Source organism: Manis pentadactyla, chromosome 12 (assembly GCF_030020395.1).
Source record: "Manis pentadactyla isolate mManPen7 chromosome 12, mManPen7.hap1, whole genome shotgun sequence".
NCBI classification, from domain to species: Eukaryota; Metazoa; Chordata; class Mammalia; order Pholidota; family Manidae; genus Manis; species Manis pentadactyla.
The window spans coordinates 6,032,548-6,046,800 of NC_080030.1; the positions used below are offsets into that span (position 1 = coordinate 6,032,548).

At 44.0% G+C, this 14,253-nt stretch overlaps 1 long non-coding RNA gene across 7 annotated transcripts in view; it reads right to left on the reverse strand.

The window, feature by feature from the left end:
- Positions 1-931: 931 nt before the first annotated feature.
- The window catches only part of LOC118911434 (uncharacterized), a 29,120-nt gene continuing 15,798 nt past the window's right edge, over positions 932-14,253 (reverse strand). Inside the window, exons 3-6 of one of the 7 annotated variants that reach the window (XR_008993012.1) lie at positions 9,776-9,870; positions 8,268-8,414; positions 7,226-7,406; positions 932-4,070 (exon numbers count right to left, since the gene is read on the reverse strand). This is a non-coding gene — a long non-coding RNA (uncharacterized LOC118911434). Of the gene's footprint in view, positions 4,071-5,733; positions 6,591-7,225; positions 7,407-8,267; positions 8,415-9,775; positions 9,871-14,253 lie in introns of those variants that run through there. The other 6 variants (XR_005024451.2, XR_005024449.2, XR_005024447.2 and 3 more) reach the window with 6 other exon arrangements.

The window sequence follows — 14,253 nt, forward strand, 5'->3', positions numbered from 1 at the left end:
AAGTGCCCAGGAAAGCCCCCCAGAGAGACTGACCCGACACCTATGTCAGCAGTGTCGAGGTGCGGGGGAGAACCTGAATAATAACTGTCCCCCTCTGGATGCTGGTATCTTAATTTCCTTCTTAGCCGCTCTGTGTTGGATTTTTAAGAGGTTTGTTTGGTTTGGCTTTAGTGATCACAGTCATAATATTTATTCAGCCTTTGCTATGGAGGCACTTTTCTAGAACAGTCATGGCGGGTGCATAAAATAGGTGAAATTTGACTTCTGGACTTCTGACTCCCCCTTCACCCCCATTTATGACTCCCAGGAGCCCTGGTGCCCTTGAGGTAGAATTCTTCCTCCTTTTATCAAAACCTGCCAGTGGAAAGGGTCTGACATTACTCCCACACACCCTCATGCAGATTTAGGCCTGGTAGTCCCCCTCCCCAAGATATTTGTAGTTCTTTTTACATTTTTATAATTATGGACTTAAAAGGCTTTTAAACACCCCAAGTGAAGAGATATCTGAACAGTAGGATAAAGACAAGCATTTGAGAGACAGGACTTCTCTGTGCCCTTGACATATTATCTCATTTACCAAACACGACCACATCCTTTAAAGCAAAGCTAAACTGGAATCTAAAGTAAAACCCCCACAAGTGTTTCCACCAATGTGTTTAAATGTGAAACATAACACAAAGGGGTGCTGTGGTTATACAAGATTGAGGAATACATCAATAAACAGCTTTGCAGAACTTATCAATGCCTTTACAATGCTCTTAATGCACTCAGAGAAAACAGAGTTGGCAGTATTTCCCAAACACAGTTGTGTAGGTGTGAGTTTTGTTTTTAATCTTTATTTATTTATTCTGAACTATTTCTGATATGCGAAAATGCTGAAAGATACTCACCAAATGACTAAAATAAAAAAGATGGACATCAGATGTTGGTGGCAGAAAGACATGGAGCAACTGGAATGCTCATCCATCATTGGTGGGAACCAAAATGGTCTAACCATTCTGCAAAACTTTGGGAAATTAGGCAGTCTCTTATAAAGTGAAATGGGCATTTGCCATATGACTTAGTGATTTCTCTTCTGGGTATTTACCTAACAGAAATGCAAATGTATGTTCCCAGAAAGACTTGCGTGTGAATGTTCATAGCACTTTTATTCATAATTGTCCCAAACTGGAAACACTCAAATAGCCAACAACATGGGAGGGGATAAACAAACTGTTCTATCCATACAACACAATACTACTCAGCTATAAAAAGAAACAAATTACTAATACATGTAATAACACAGATGAATCACAAATGCACTGTGCCAAAAGAAAACAGATTACACACTATATGATTCCATTCATTTGAAATCCAGAGAACAGGCAAAAGTAATCTTTGGGGACGGAAAGTGGTTGCCTGGGACAGAGTGGGAAATTGAGTGGACAGGGGCATGAAATTTCAAGGGGGGTGAAAATATCCTATATCTGGTCTTTAGTGGTGGTTTACACAAGTATATAGAATTGCACAACTCATCAAACTGAATACATCTAAGACCTGTGCATTATTATTATAAGTTTATTCTCTACAATAAAAGGTATGCAAAATACATAATGAACAACCATATACATAAAACATTTAGCAAAACATTAGAGACTGAAAATATCCATCAGTAGGGGATTGATTAATAGAGTCTGATGCAGTCACACAATGGAATATTATATAGCTGTGAAAATGAATGGAAATTATCTGTATGTACTGATATGGGACAATACTGAAAATATATGGTTACATCAGTGTTTCTCAACTTCTCTTTTATCATTTTTGCCCCACGGGGAGACTTTGAAGGCATTTTTCCTAACAGCCAACCCTGTAAACTTTTAATATCATATGTATATTATATATCTGCTTGCATGGTGTATGTATATCTGTATTTATACATAAAAAGAGTAAGATATTTTGCCACCCCCTAAAAGCTAGTTTCATCTCTCATGGAGTAATGTCTTCCCATTAAAAATGCACCAATTCAGTAAAAAAATGAAGGTATAGAACACAGGATACTGTATGTGTGTGAGAAAGGGGAAAATGGATGTATATACACATTTCTTGTGTATGTATAGAGTATCTCTGAAATGGGACATGAGAACCGGGGGATAGTAGTAGCCTTCAGGGATGGGATCTGGGGAGCTGGTGTAGCAGAGGAGAAAGGCTTTCCACTGTACAATCATCTACACTCTTGGAATTTTGAGCCATGTGCCTATTGTACATATTCCAAACAAAGACATACAATTCCATTTTTTTAAAAAATAAGTAAAACATTACAAATAAAATGAGATCATACCTTCTCCATGGTTTCCTAAGTTTGCTAGTGCAAACTTACCTTGTATTAGGGTTAGCACATAGGGGCTGCCTCCCCTACAAAAGTAAATTGACTTGCCTGTGTCCCCAAAGCCCAGCATTCCCAGTGGGACTAGATGCCTCCCTGGAACATTCCTTAAATAAGATAATGCCTCTCTTTCACTATTTTTGCTTTTTCCTGATGTGAACATTAAAGTATCAATGATCACCAGCCAAGCCCTGCTAGGACGCTGTTCCCCTATATGCACGCTTTTCTCACTGGTGCTTTTTGCTTTCCATCCCTGAAACTACCTCAAGTGGTTTCTGACAATACAGAGGGAAAATGTGCTCCAAGTACTTTGAGCTAATTCTACCTAAAGTGTGAATGACTGACTGTCAGGCATGTATATTCCTTTTCTTGGGAACAGTCATATTTTCTAAGGGGATTTAGAAGAATTGTAGTTCAAGTCCAGATTAACTCTTAGGTTTTTGTCCAGGGCAAAATCCTTCCCCCTCTGGTGTTAGTTAGGTATCACTAGTGCTAGTTGAAGGTGAATGGCTGCTATCAGGTAGATAAAGTCCTTTTCTTGGGAGCAGTTACATTTTTTTTTCATGTGGCCTGAATGTACAGTAACTCAAAGATTAGTTCTTAGCTTTTTTTATTTCCAGGGCAAAAGTCACCCCTCCCAGATGTTACTTAGATACACCCAGATCTACTTAAAATGTGATGACTGATGTTAGGTAATCACATTATTTTTCTTGGAAACATTTACATTTTTGCATAAAGCCCGAAGGAATTGTAGCCCAGATCTATATTCGCTCTTAACTTTTTGCTCAGGGTGAATCCTTCCCTCTGTAGGTTTCAGATGTGTTCACCTGCTAAGATATCCAAAAGCTACTGGGCTCTTTGTGGAACCCCATGAAGTCATTACTTTCAATTTCACATACTTAACTAGTTTCATATCTATAAAAGACCAGCATCTAGTTTGGGGCATGTAGGAACTGCTCCCTGAATCTTTACTGCCTGGAGATTGCATACTGTGCCAGATTCTGGCTCAGACAAGTGTGAGTTAAAAGTCAGAAAAGACTGAAGAGATTCAAATGAGAGAACTCTGAAAACTGAGAAAATGCTAACCATTTCCTTTACACCCTGGGGACAGGTCTGTAGCAGGCATAGTGATTTAGTAGTTTAAGTACTCAGGGTTTGGGGTCAGACCTGTGTGTAAATTTGTCTTCACCCCTCACAGGTGTTACATGAGACATGTCATGTTGTGTTGTGGTGTTATGTGTTGTTATATGTTGTTATGTTATGATGTTATATATGTTATGTTTTATGTTGTGGTATGTTGTGTTATGTTATGTTTGTTATGTTTTATGTTATGTTATGTTTGTTATGTTGTGTTGTGTTGTGTTGTGATGTGATGTGATGTGATGTGATGTGATGTTGTTATGAAGTCACTTCACTCCAAAGCTCTTGTTTCCCCATCTATAGAATGGGCATGTTAGGGGAGCAAGGAGTATAGGTTTGGGGCTCCTAGACATCACTACCCCATGACGGGAGAAGCTGCCCGAGAAGGAAGCCCACCCAGAATATAGCAGAGCAGGCCAAGAGTGATCAGTCTCTAGGAACATGGTCCAAAGTCCTGGATCCAGCCATACCTGAAGTCCACCCCTTGGCTCCAGACAGGTGGCAGTAATGTGAAACGGATTCTCTTTTGGGCTTAAAAGTTTGAGTTGAGTTTCTGACCCCTGAACTGAAAAAGAAAAATCGAACTATCACCTTCACTGATTGCTTCTGTCTCCAGAGCTTTCTCCCACCCAAACTTCACACTTGAACACAGGTCATAGGGATTAGTACTTAACACACTCTCCTTAGGTGTCTTGTCTTTTCACAATTAGACTGAGTCCCTTGAAGGCAGCTCTTTTCCTATCCCTGGGCACTACTCAGGGTGTGGTGGGTATTAAAAATATGCATCCTGAACCTGGCAAAAGAGTTCTCCCTTATTTACACATCTTTGTTATTTTTCTCCTTATTTCTTGGCAGTCAAGGGCCTGTAATTAAATCACTGGTGCTCTAATCTCATGACGTGCTATTAGCATTAGTTTGTACCAACAGCCTGTGTAAGTTTTTTACACTCAAACATAATATTATATTATCATTAAATAAATGATCAATTTATAAATAAGCTATGCATTATGATACAATTCTAGTATATTACAGAATCAAATGAATATTTATGATCAATATCTATAATTAATGTCATATAATATTATTGTATTATTAATTATTAATATGACACAGGTATATAAGCCCTCTCAAATATTAAGTGTACAATGTGAATTTTTACATATCCTTGTAGATCTGTGTAAGCATCCCACAGATCAGGACATAGAACAAGCCAGCACCTTGAAGCCCCTTCCTAGCCATGACCTATCTCCAGAGATAACCACTGTTCTGACATCCTGGCATTTTTTGCTCTATTATTTCCCCAGTATCTGCCCCTCACCTTCTTCCATTAGCTCCCACTCTCTTGTACTTTTTATCTTTCTGTGGGCTTTGTGCATGTTTATGACAGTCTGTCAGCAAATCTCAACAGCTCTGCCTTCAAAATACTTCCATTCCTTGCCTGTTGTGTTTCCACCGTCCTGGTCCAGCCCCATGGTCACTCGGCTGGACCCGTGCATTCCCCTCCTTCTCCTTCCCTTCCTGGCTTTGGCCCTCACCCTCAACTCCCAACAGCTGGCTTGCCTTACTATGACTCCCAGGTCTTCCATGGCTGTGTCCTCCCCCTTACCAACTTGGCAGCATCTTCCCTCCTTCTGCTCACTCTACACTGGCCCCACATACACCAGGCATGGCCGTGCCTCGGGGCCTTTGCACTTGCCATCCTCTCTTTCTGGAATCCCATTTTCTAGATGTCCCTGTGGCTGGCTCCTTTCACCTTTAGAGCTTTGCTCCAATTCACCTCCTCCTTGAAGCCCTCCCTGACCACCTTCTTTAAAATTGCAACCCCTCCCCCGGTCTCCATCCCCCATCCTGCTTTATATTTCTTCATAGAGCTTACCATCATTTGACACATCACATATTTATTTATTGAAGCATACACACATTCAACAAACACTGAAGTGTCTATTCTGTGCTAGGAAGAGGGACACATTCAGGAGATGTAAATATTCATTAGTTATTTCATTCAGCAAAAATGTCCTTTACTCCTCCCCTGTATTAACATTGTCCCCTGTGCTTAATTAGTCAGAGAGAGGAAGGGGTGTCGGGTGGAGAGCTAGAAAGTCCCCAGCTAGGATTCATCTACAAAATAGGCATAATCATCATGACGAGACCTTTGTGTAGTATCCCCCAGGGACTGGCACACGGTAGCTGCCCAATCAATATTTGTGGAAAGAACAACTGAACAAGTATAAATATAACTGTAGTGTTTAGTAAATGGTTGACAAGCAACAACTGGTGGGCCAATTCTGGCCCTCTGCTTGTTTTTTGTAAATAAAGCTTTATTAGCACATAGAGCTTATAGCTGCTTTCATGCTACAGAGGCGGAGCTGAGTAGTTGCAGGAGAGAACCTGTGGCCTGCAAAGCCAAAAAGATTTACTATCTGGCTCTTTCAGAAAAAAAAAAAAATTTTCTGTAATCCACACGTTTAGCAGATTAGACCTGCTTGCCCAATACAGGAACCGTGTCCCATACAGTTACTGACCGCTTGAAGTATAAAGACTGTGGCTGAGCGACTAGATTGTGTGTTTAATTTCACCTTTATTAATTTACATTTAAAAATCAATACTCAATCCAGTCCATGGGCAACTTTTGAGTATATATATATATATGGAACAACTTGGGTATGTGAATCTCCATTTTTAACTGCAAATTTCACAAATTCTATGGACACAGATGAAGGATTTCTAATGAAAATTTAGAGTCCACATGGGGAGATGTTGTAAATGTGAAACACGCCGTTGGAAATCCAAGGCTTAGTATTTCAAAAAGTGAAATAGCAGTAATTTTGATTTTGGTTACATGTGGAAATAATAAATTCGGATTTTAATCAATCATTCGGATTAACAAAACAGATGACTGAGATGAAACTTAATTTTACTCTGTGATTTATAAATGTAGCTTCCAAACATTTCTGAACAGTACAGATACTTCTAGCAGACAGCAGCGGATGACAGCAGGGCCTGGGTTTGAATCGTGGCTCTGCCGCTTGACGAAACTTTGTGACCGTAGGCAATGACTTTGCTGCTGTTGCCTCAGTTTCTTTATCTGTCCAATGGACGAAAAAGGACCTATGTCACTGAGTCATTGAGGGGATTCGAGACATTAAAACACGCCACATATTCAGGTGTCAAAATCTGTCTGTCTTTACGGTTGTTACTATTATTATGAAGATGTGTATCTGTCAGAATAATGTTGCTCACCAGCCCCATGACCTGCGGCGGATATGCGCTTGCCGCTTTCTGGGGGCCCCAGCCCTTTGGCCTCTGCAAAGTCTGGCCATAAGACAGCCCCCACTTTGCACAGGAGGACGGGGGGCTAATAAGGGGTTGTGAGTCATCCTGGCCAATCCATGAGTCAGCTGCAGTCGAGACAACGCCCAGGTCCGCCGCTCCAGTCCAGGGCCTAGCCCTTGTCACCGTGCCACCTCTCCTCTGCTTGGCCTTCTCACTTGAGCGGACTCCCTCTACTTCCCTTTATGGCCAGTTTTGGGGGAAGAGGCCAGGGGGCAGCAGCTCCTTGGCCAACCCCCTCCCTCCTCCCTCTCGTTCTCCTCCTCTCCCTCCTCCTCCTCCGGGACCCTCCCTTGGGGTATGACCAGGCCAGGCAGTGAGTAAAACCCTCGTGCTACGGGTGTGGCAGAGCCAGGCCAGGGGCTGGTGCACAGGGGGACTCTGACCCACCTCTTGGGCAACGCCAAGTGATTAGCACCGGCTGCTCCATCCTCTCTTATATCATGTGCTGAAGCCTGTCCAGGCAACTGGGGCTCGTGGGAGGTGGGTGAAGGCAGGGGACTGGAACCAGGGTCTCTGAAGACCACCAGGTGGGGAGAGCCTGGCCGAGGGTGGACCCCGTCTGCCCTTCCTAGGGAATGAAGGACATTATGCCTGAGAATTCTGATAATTGGTTCATTCATTCATTCCTGCGGCCACTCTTTATTGAACACCTGCTGTGTACAGGGCATTAGGAACACAGCAGGCTTCGTGACTGACCGGTCATCCCCCACTTCCTTCCCTGGTGAAGCTGACGTTCCAATGGTCAGAAACGGATGCTAAATAAGATCATTTGTACATACACAAGTAAACAAGCTAAACGAAGACACCATGCATGATAAATAAAGCACGACTTGTAATTTCATATAAGGTAGTCAGGGAGGCCTCCCCACAAAGCCCTGGAGTTGGGGGGGGATGTCAGGTGACAATGTGGGAGGAATGTTCAGAGCAGAGAACAGTCTATATATCCAGAGGCCCTAGGGCAGCAGGAACACCCAGGAGCACCTGGGGCTGGAGGGGAGTTCGGGGAGTGGGGGGCAGGGAGGTGACTGAGGGGCTTACTCCAGGTGAGAAGGCTGTTGGTCAGTCCTGTGATGGCTCTAGAAGTTTCTGCGTGGGCTGGGAGGATGTGTGCATGGACAGGGCTGGGAGGCCCGGTGTGGCAGGGCTGCTGTTCAAGCCTGGTGTCTGGACCTCGCTCTTAGCCAAGCAAAGGAAGGTGGCCCCCCAGCCCCGGGAGAGTGGGAGGCCCCCGGGGAAGAGCCCCATGAGTGCCTTGAACCTAGACCAGCAAACAGAGCCGGCCCCCCACCCCTCTGGCTGTCCCTACCTCTCCCTGCCTGTCTAGTCAGCATCTCATCCAGGTGGTTGCTTTATGGCTGGTAGGTCCAAGGGTCACAGTGGACCCTCTAGGCGGGAGGGGGAGGCCCCCATTGGCGGTGGACGTGCTCACCTCTGCCTTCCTGTTGTGTGGGCAGACGGAGATGGATGCGGGTGTCCCCTTGGGCTCCAGCCCATGGGGTGGCATTTCCTGGTCTCCAGATCCTGATTTCATCCCGGCGCTTCACCCCTCCCCTTCTGAACAAGTTTGCCGGGGCTGCTGAAACAACAGAAATTCATTATCTCACACTTTTGGAGGCTGGAAGTCCAAGATCAAGGTGACTTTCTTGGCAAGTCAGGAGCAGAACAGCTGCTTATGTTGTCTCTCTAGTGGGAAACCTTCTGAGGCCTGTCTCTCTGCCTCTTCTCGCTGTGTCTCTGTGTCCAGATTCCCCGTCGTTATAAGGATTAGGGCCCACCCTAAGGAGCTCATTGTAACTTTTTTTTTATTAAAGTATCATTGATACACCAACTTGTGTTGGTTTCAAACATACAACACAGTGGCTCAACAGCTGCCCATATATTAAATCTTCGCCCCCTCTAGCGTGGACCCTACAAATGCAGTGATATGTTATAGAACTGACCTCATTAGAACTTGATTACCTCTGTCAAGACCCAGCCTCCAAATACAGTCCCATTATAAAGCCCTGGGGTTAGGATGCCAACATGTGAGTCTGGGGCAAGGGGGGACACAATTTTACCCACAACACCTTCTCAAAGCTGTTATGAAACCCAAACCTGGTGGTCTCGGGTCAGTGTCATCTCCTGAAGAAGTCACCCCCACCCTCAACTCCCCCCACCCCTGTCATTCTAGCTTAACTTCTGGGGGCACTCTGTTGATCTAGCAATGGTCTTTGTTCACGCCAGGGAGTAGGGACCTGTCTACTTTGGTCCCTGATGTGCCCCCACACCTGAGAAAGTTTCCCCCACCATCAAAGTGACTTCAACCATACTGTGGAGTGACCCCCACAACCCAATGTGCGACCGTGGATCCCAAGATAATCAGGTCTGCTTGCAGCCAAGTTGGGATGTCAGCCGTATCGCTCGCCAGTTCAAAACTTGCCCACATTGTGCACAACCGCTTTCCAGACTGGATGCCGACAGACTTCTGTCCTACCCCCAGCTCAGCAGTGAACGTGGCTGTGACATCACCAAGTCACTTCTACCCTCTAAGACTCTATTCCCCCCCCTCACCTGAAATGTGACAATTGATCTAAAGGTTATATAAAGCCCCCGCCGGATCAAACATCGGGGTTAATGATTAATCCTGAGGAAATCAGATCAGGAGCAACATTGGATTGGACTCATGAGCCACAGATGGTTTTGCTCCTTCTCGCTGGGAACAAGGCTGTGCCCAGCATTTCCATCACGTAGCAGACAGAACCCCCCCTAAGTGCCCTCAGATCCCCAAGACTTCGAATCTCCAGGCAAGGGTATGTTTGAAAAGTCACCTAGCCTGGTAAACACAGCCACCTTTGACAGAATTGAATAACATTTATTTTTACATTGTATTTATCTTCACAATTATTTTCTGTGTGGGGCGTCTGATTACTGGTCTCAATTTACCATCGTGTTACTTACTGAGGGTCTTTCCAAAACAAATTCATGGAAGGAAAAAAAGCACAGTGTAATAGTGCTGAAGATTGTATTAACCTTCTTTCCTGCCACACGTCTATCTTAAAAGGAAAAAGGAAACATAACGTTAGGTTTGGGAACATTATAACAAATTTTAACAAATTTATAACATCATAACAAAACTTTAAAAAAGAAAAAAAACCAGCATCAGGTGCTCAAAATAGATGCCAAGGAAAAGAATGTCATTAAATTCTAGGCAGATACTACCGCCTGTAGAAGGTTCTGGATTAGGTGACTCTAAAAAACAGATTAGTAAATAGGTGTTAAAGGTGCAGCAGCACCCACTTTGCATGTTCCCAATATACTCGGAAGGTTTAAAAGAGGACTGAAAAGGAAGTAATTTCTTGCCTTTCATTAGATTTATTTTTTAAGTGCAGTCTGCAGGGAAGCATGCATGGAGCACTTACTTGGTGCACTGAATCCCCCAGCACCCCACTCTCGTGGACTTTTCTTTTCCAGGGAACAATGCCATTCCTCCTAGGCTCAGCTGCTGGGTTGAAGTGCCCAATCTAGTCAAAGCCACAGCTAATATTTATTGTTCCCTTGCTACTATGCCCAGGGACGCAAATAAACTTAATCCTCCAGGAATCCCAGTGAGTGGGGGATTTTGTCCTGCCCATTTTACAGATGAGGAAACTGAGGCTCAAGGGGGGGCTGTCCCTTCCCGCAGTTGTGTAGCTTGTAAGAGGTAATGCTGAAATTCAAGGCGATGATGCTAAGCCCGAGCTGCCCCTGGGCGGCAGCGGTCACGGCAATGTCAGGAAGGATGCTCGGGGCTTTGTGGTCTCATGCAGCACAGAGGGGATGTCATGCTTACAGCTCTCTGGGTTCAATTGCAGCCCCTTCTCTTGTGAGCTGTGTGACTTTGCGCAAGTTACTTGGCCTTTCTGTGCCTCAGCTTCCTCCTCTCCCAAATGGGGATGATAGTAAAGATCCAGTGAGCTCCCACACAGAAACAGTGGCATAACAAGGGTACAGTGAGGGGAGCAGCCCACCCCAGGTCTAGCAACAAAGGGGAGCATTGTGTATAGAGAACTCAAAGAAAATGATAGCATAACCTCTTTAATTATTTGCATTTTTATTGCCACCGGTTCTGAACAATGTCAGTAAAAAAAAATCATCTTCCCCCTAGGAAATCTTTCATTGGTCTGAACCAGGGGGTCAACAAACTTTCTGTAACGGGCCAGATAGTAAATATTTCCAGCTCTGTGGGCCAGATGGCAGCGATGCAGCTTGCCACTGCGCCACAAAAGCTGCCACAGACAGTTCGAAAATGAATGAGTGGCTGTGTGCCAGTAAGCCTTTATTTACGGACCCCGAAACTTGAATCCTATATGCTTTGCACATGTTGTGAAATACTACTGCCCTTTTTTCTCCCCCCCCCCACAACCCAAACCGGTTAAAAAAACCAGCCTTAGCCCCTGCTATGGACACTGGGATGCCTTTGGCTTCCAAATCCTAGTTTGACAACTCCTGCTGTAAACGACTGCTGTGGTTACTGTTGACATTTCATAGTGGGAAGCCTTGAATTTGCACATTTTTATTGTTTATCCTTTAGTAAACATTGCGTTATACTTGGAAATGAATTTGGAGAACTCCATGCTGCACATCCGGCCCAGACCACAGACTCAGCAACAGCCTCTCGACGTTCATTTTGCGAGTTAGTCCTTAACAATTCCCGATCGTTTGAGTTCTATTGGGGTACGGTTTGTGTTTCCAGTCATGGCGGTGTTACACATTCTTGTGTTTAAACAGCAGATTCAAAATAAGCCGTGTCAGCCCAGTGATTTGTAAATGCAAAGAAATAGAGTTGGAGTCACTTCACTTCTTTTATTGTATCTGACCATTTGGAGAGCCTATTTGTGTCTGAAATTTTAAATAGCATGCCAAACTGAAAATCATACTATTTTTTTTGGTAAATTCCAATCTTAACTCAAACATGGAATGTCTTTACTGAATTTGAGCCATAGCTTTAAAACGGAGAAATCTCCTTCCTCTCAATTGATATTTTTATTTGATCATTTACTTATCAAACTATGTTATTATTTATAACTGTGACAGACCAGTATACAAAGTTCCTCTTAAAAAAAAAATTCACTGTATAAATTAGGCACGATAAGAAATTAACAAAATAACAGTAAAGTAGAACAATTACCACCATATGCTGCGACTAGAAAATTCACTAATGAAATCAAAAGGTATTCATTCATTACTTTTTTCCCTTTATTGGACTGTCATGTTTATTTTGTGTATGTTATTGGCATGTGAACACCGTGATTATATATATGATGTCCAATAAAAGAAAAACTGCAGAGGCGGAGCCAACATGGCGGCGTGAGTAGGACAGTGGGAATCTCCTCCCAAAAACATATATACTTTTGAAAATACAACAAACACAACTAGCCCTAAAAGAGAGACCAGAAGACGCAGGACAGTGGCCAGACTGCAGCTACACCAGCGAGAACCCAGCGACTGGTGAAAGGGGTAAGATACAAGCCCCGGCCCTGCGGGACGCGAGCGCCCCTCCCCCCAGCTCCCGGCGGGAGAACAATAGGCAGAGCGGGAGGGAGACGGAGCCCAGGACTGCCGAACACCCAGCCCCAGCCATCCGGGCCAGAGCGCAGACACAGTATATGCCCAGGGGGCCCTGGATACTGGGAGAACAGGGGGTAGACCTCAGAGCGGGTGCTGAAGCTGATGCCCCTGTGACAAAGAAAAGCGGGGGCTTTTTTGAAAGTCTTAAAGGGACAGGGACTTAACAGCTTGACGGAAACAACCCAGGTCACAGTACAGCAGCTGGAAATTACAGGGAAAACCGGGTGCACTAACCCCCTGGGCAACAGCTCTGAGACCCCTCACGGAGGCAAACAGTCAAGCAGCCCCCCCATCCATCACCCCACCGGGCGCTGCGAAAGCAGAGAAGCAGCCTGAGACAAATTCCGCCCACAGAAAGGGAAATTTCTCCCTTCCGGCCAGGCAAGACACAAAGACCCACTCTACACGCAATTACCCAACACAAGCCACTAGGGGTCGCAGTTGCCCCAGTAAAGAAAGGCCAGTAGTAAGTGAAAATTTTGGCCCTCCCAGCTGACAGTCAATAGCACCTGTCAACATGAAAAGGCAAAAAAATATGATTCAGACAAGACTAACCCAGACAGCTTCGGCATCTGCTACATCTTCCCCTGAGAAGGAATCTGGGGAGATAGATTTAGCCAGTCTACCTGAAAAAGAATTCAAAACAAAAGTCATAACCATGCTGATGGACTTGCAGAGAAATATGCAAGAACTAAGGAAGGAGAATTCAGAAATAAAACAAGCTCTGGAAGGACTTCAAAACAGAATGGACGAGATGCAAGAGACCATTAATGGACTAGAAAACAGAGAACAGGAACGCAGAGAAGCTGATGCAGAGAGAGATAAAAGGATCTCCAGGAATGAAAGAATTTTAAGAGAGCTGAGTGATCAATATAAAAGAAATAATTTAAGAATCATAGGCATTCCAGAAGAAGTAGAGAGAGAAAAGGGGATAGAAAATGTCTTTGAAGAAATAATTGCTGAAAATTTCCCCAAACTAGGGGAAGAAATGGCCTCTCAGACCACAGAGGTACACAGAACTCCCATGACAAGGGATCCAAGGAGGGCAACACCAAGACACATAATAATTAAAATGGCAAAGATCAAAGACAAGGACAAAGTATTACAAGCAGCCAGAGAGAAAAAAAAGGTTACCTACAAAGGAAAACCCATCAGGCTATCATCAGACTTCTCAACAGAAACCCTACAGGCCAGAAGAGAATGGCATGATATACTTAATGCAATGAAACAGAAGGGCCTCGAACCAAGACTACTGTATCCAGCACGAATATCATTTAAATATGAAGGAGGGATTAAACAATTCCCAGACAAGCAAAAGTTGAGGGAATTTGCCTCCCACAAACCACCTCTACAGGGCATCCTACAGGGACTGCTCTAGATGGGAGCACTCCTAAAAAGAGCACACAACAAAACACCCAACATATGAAGAAGGGAGGAGGAGGAATAAGAAGGGAGAGAAATAAAGAATCATCAGATTGTGTTTATAATAGCTCAACAAGCGAGTTAAGTTAGACAGTAAGACAGTAAAGAAGCTAACCCTAAACCTTTGGTAACCACAAACTTAAAGCCTGCAATGGCAATAAATTCATACCTTTCAATAATCACCCTAAATGTAAATGGACTGAATGCACCAATCAAAAGACACAGAGTAATAGAATGGATAAAAAAGCAAGATCCATCCATATGCTGCTTACAAGAGACTCACCTCAAACCCAAAGACGCGCACAGACTTAAAGTCAAGGGATGGAAAAAGATATTTCAAGCAAACAACAGAGAGAAGAAAGCAGGTGTTGCAATTCTGGTATCAGACAAAACAGACTTCAAAATAA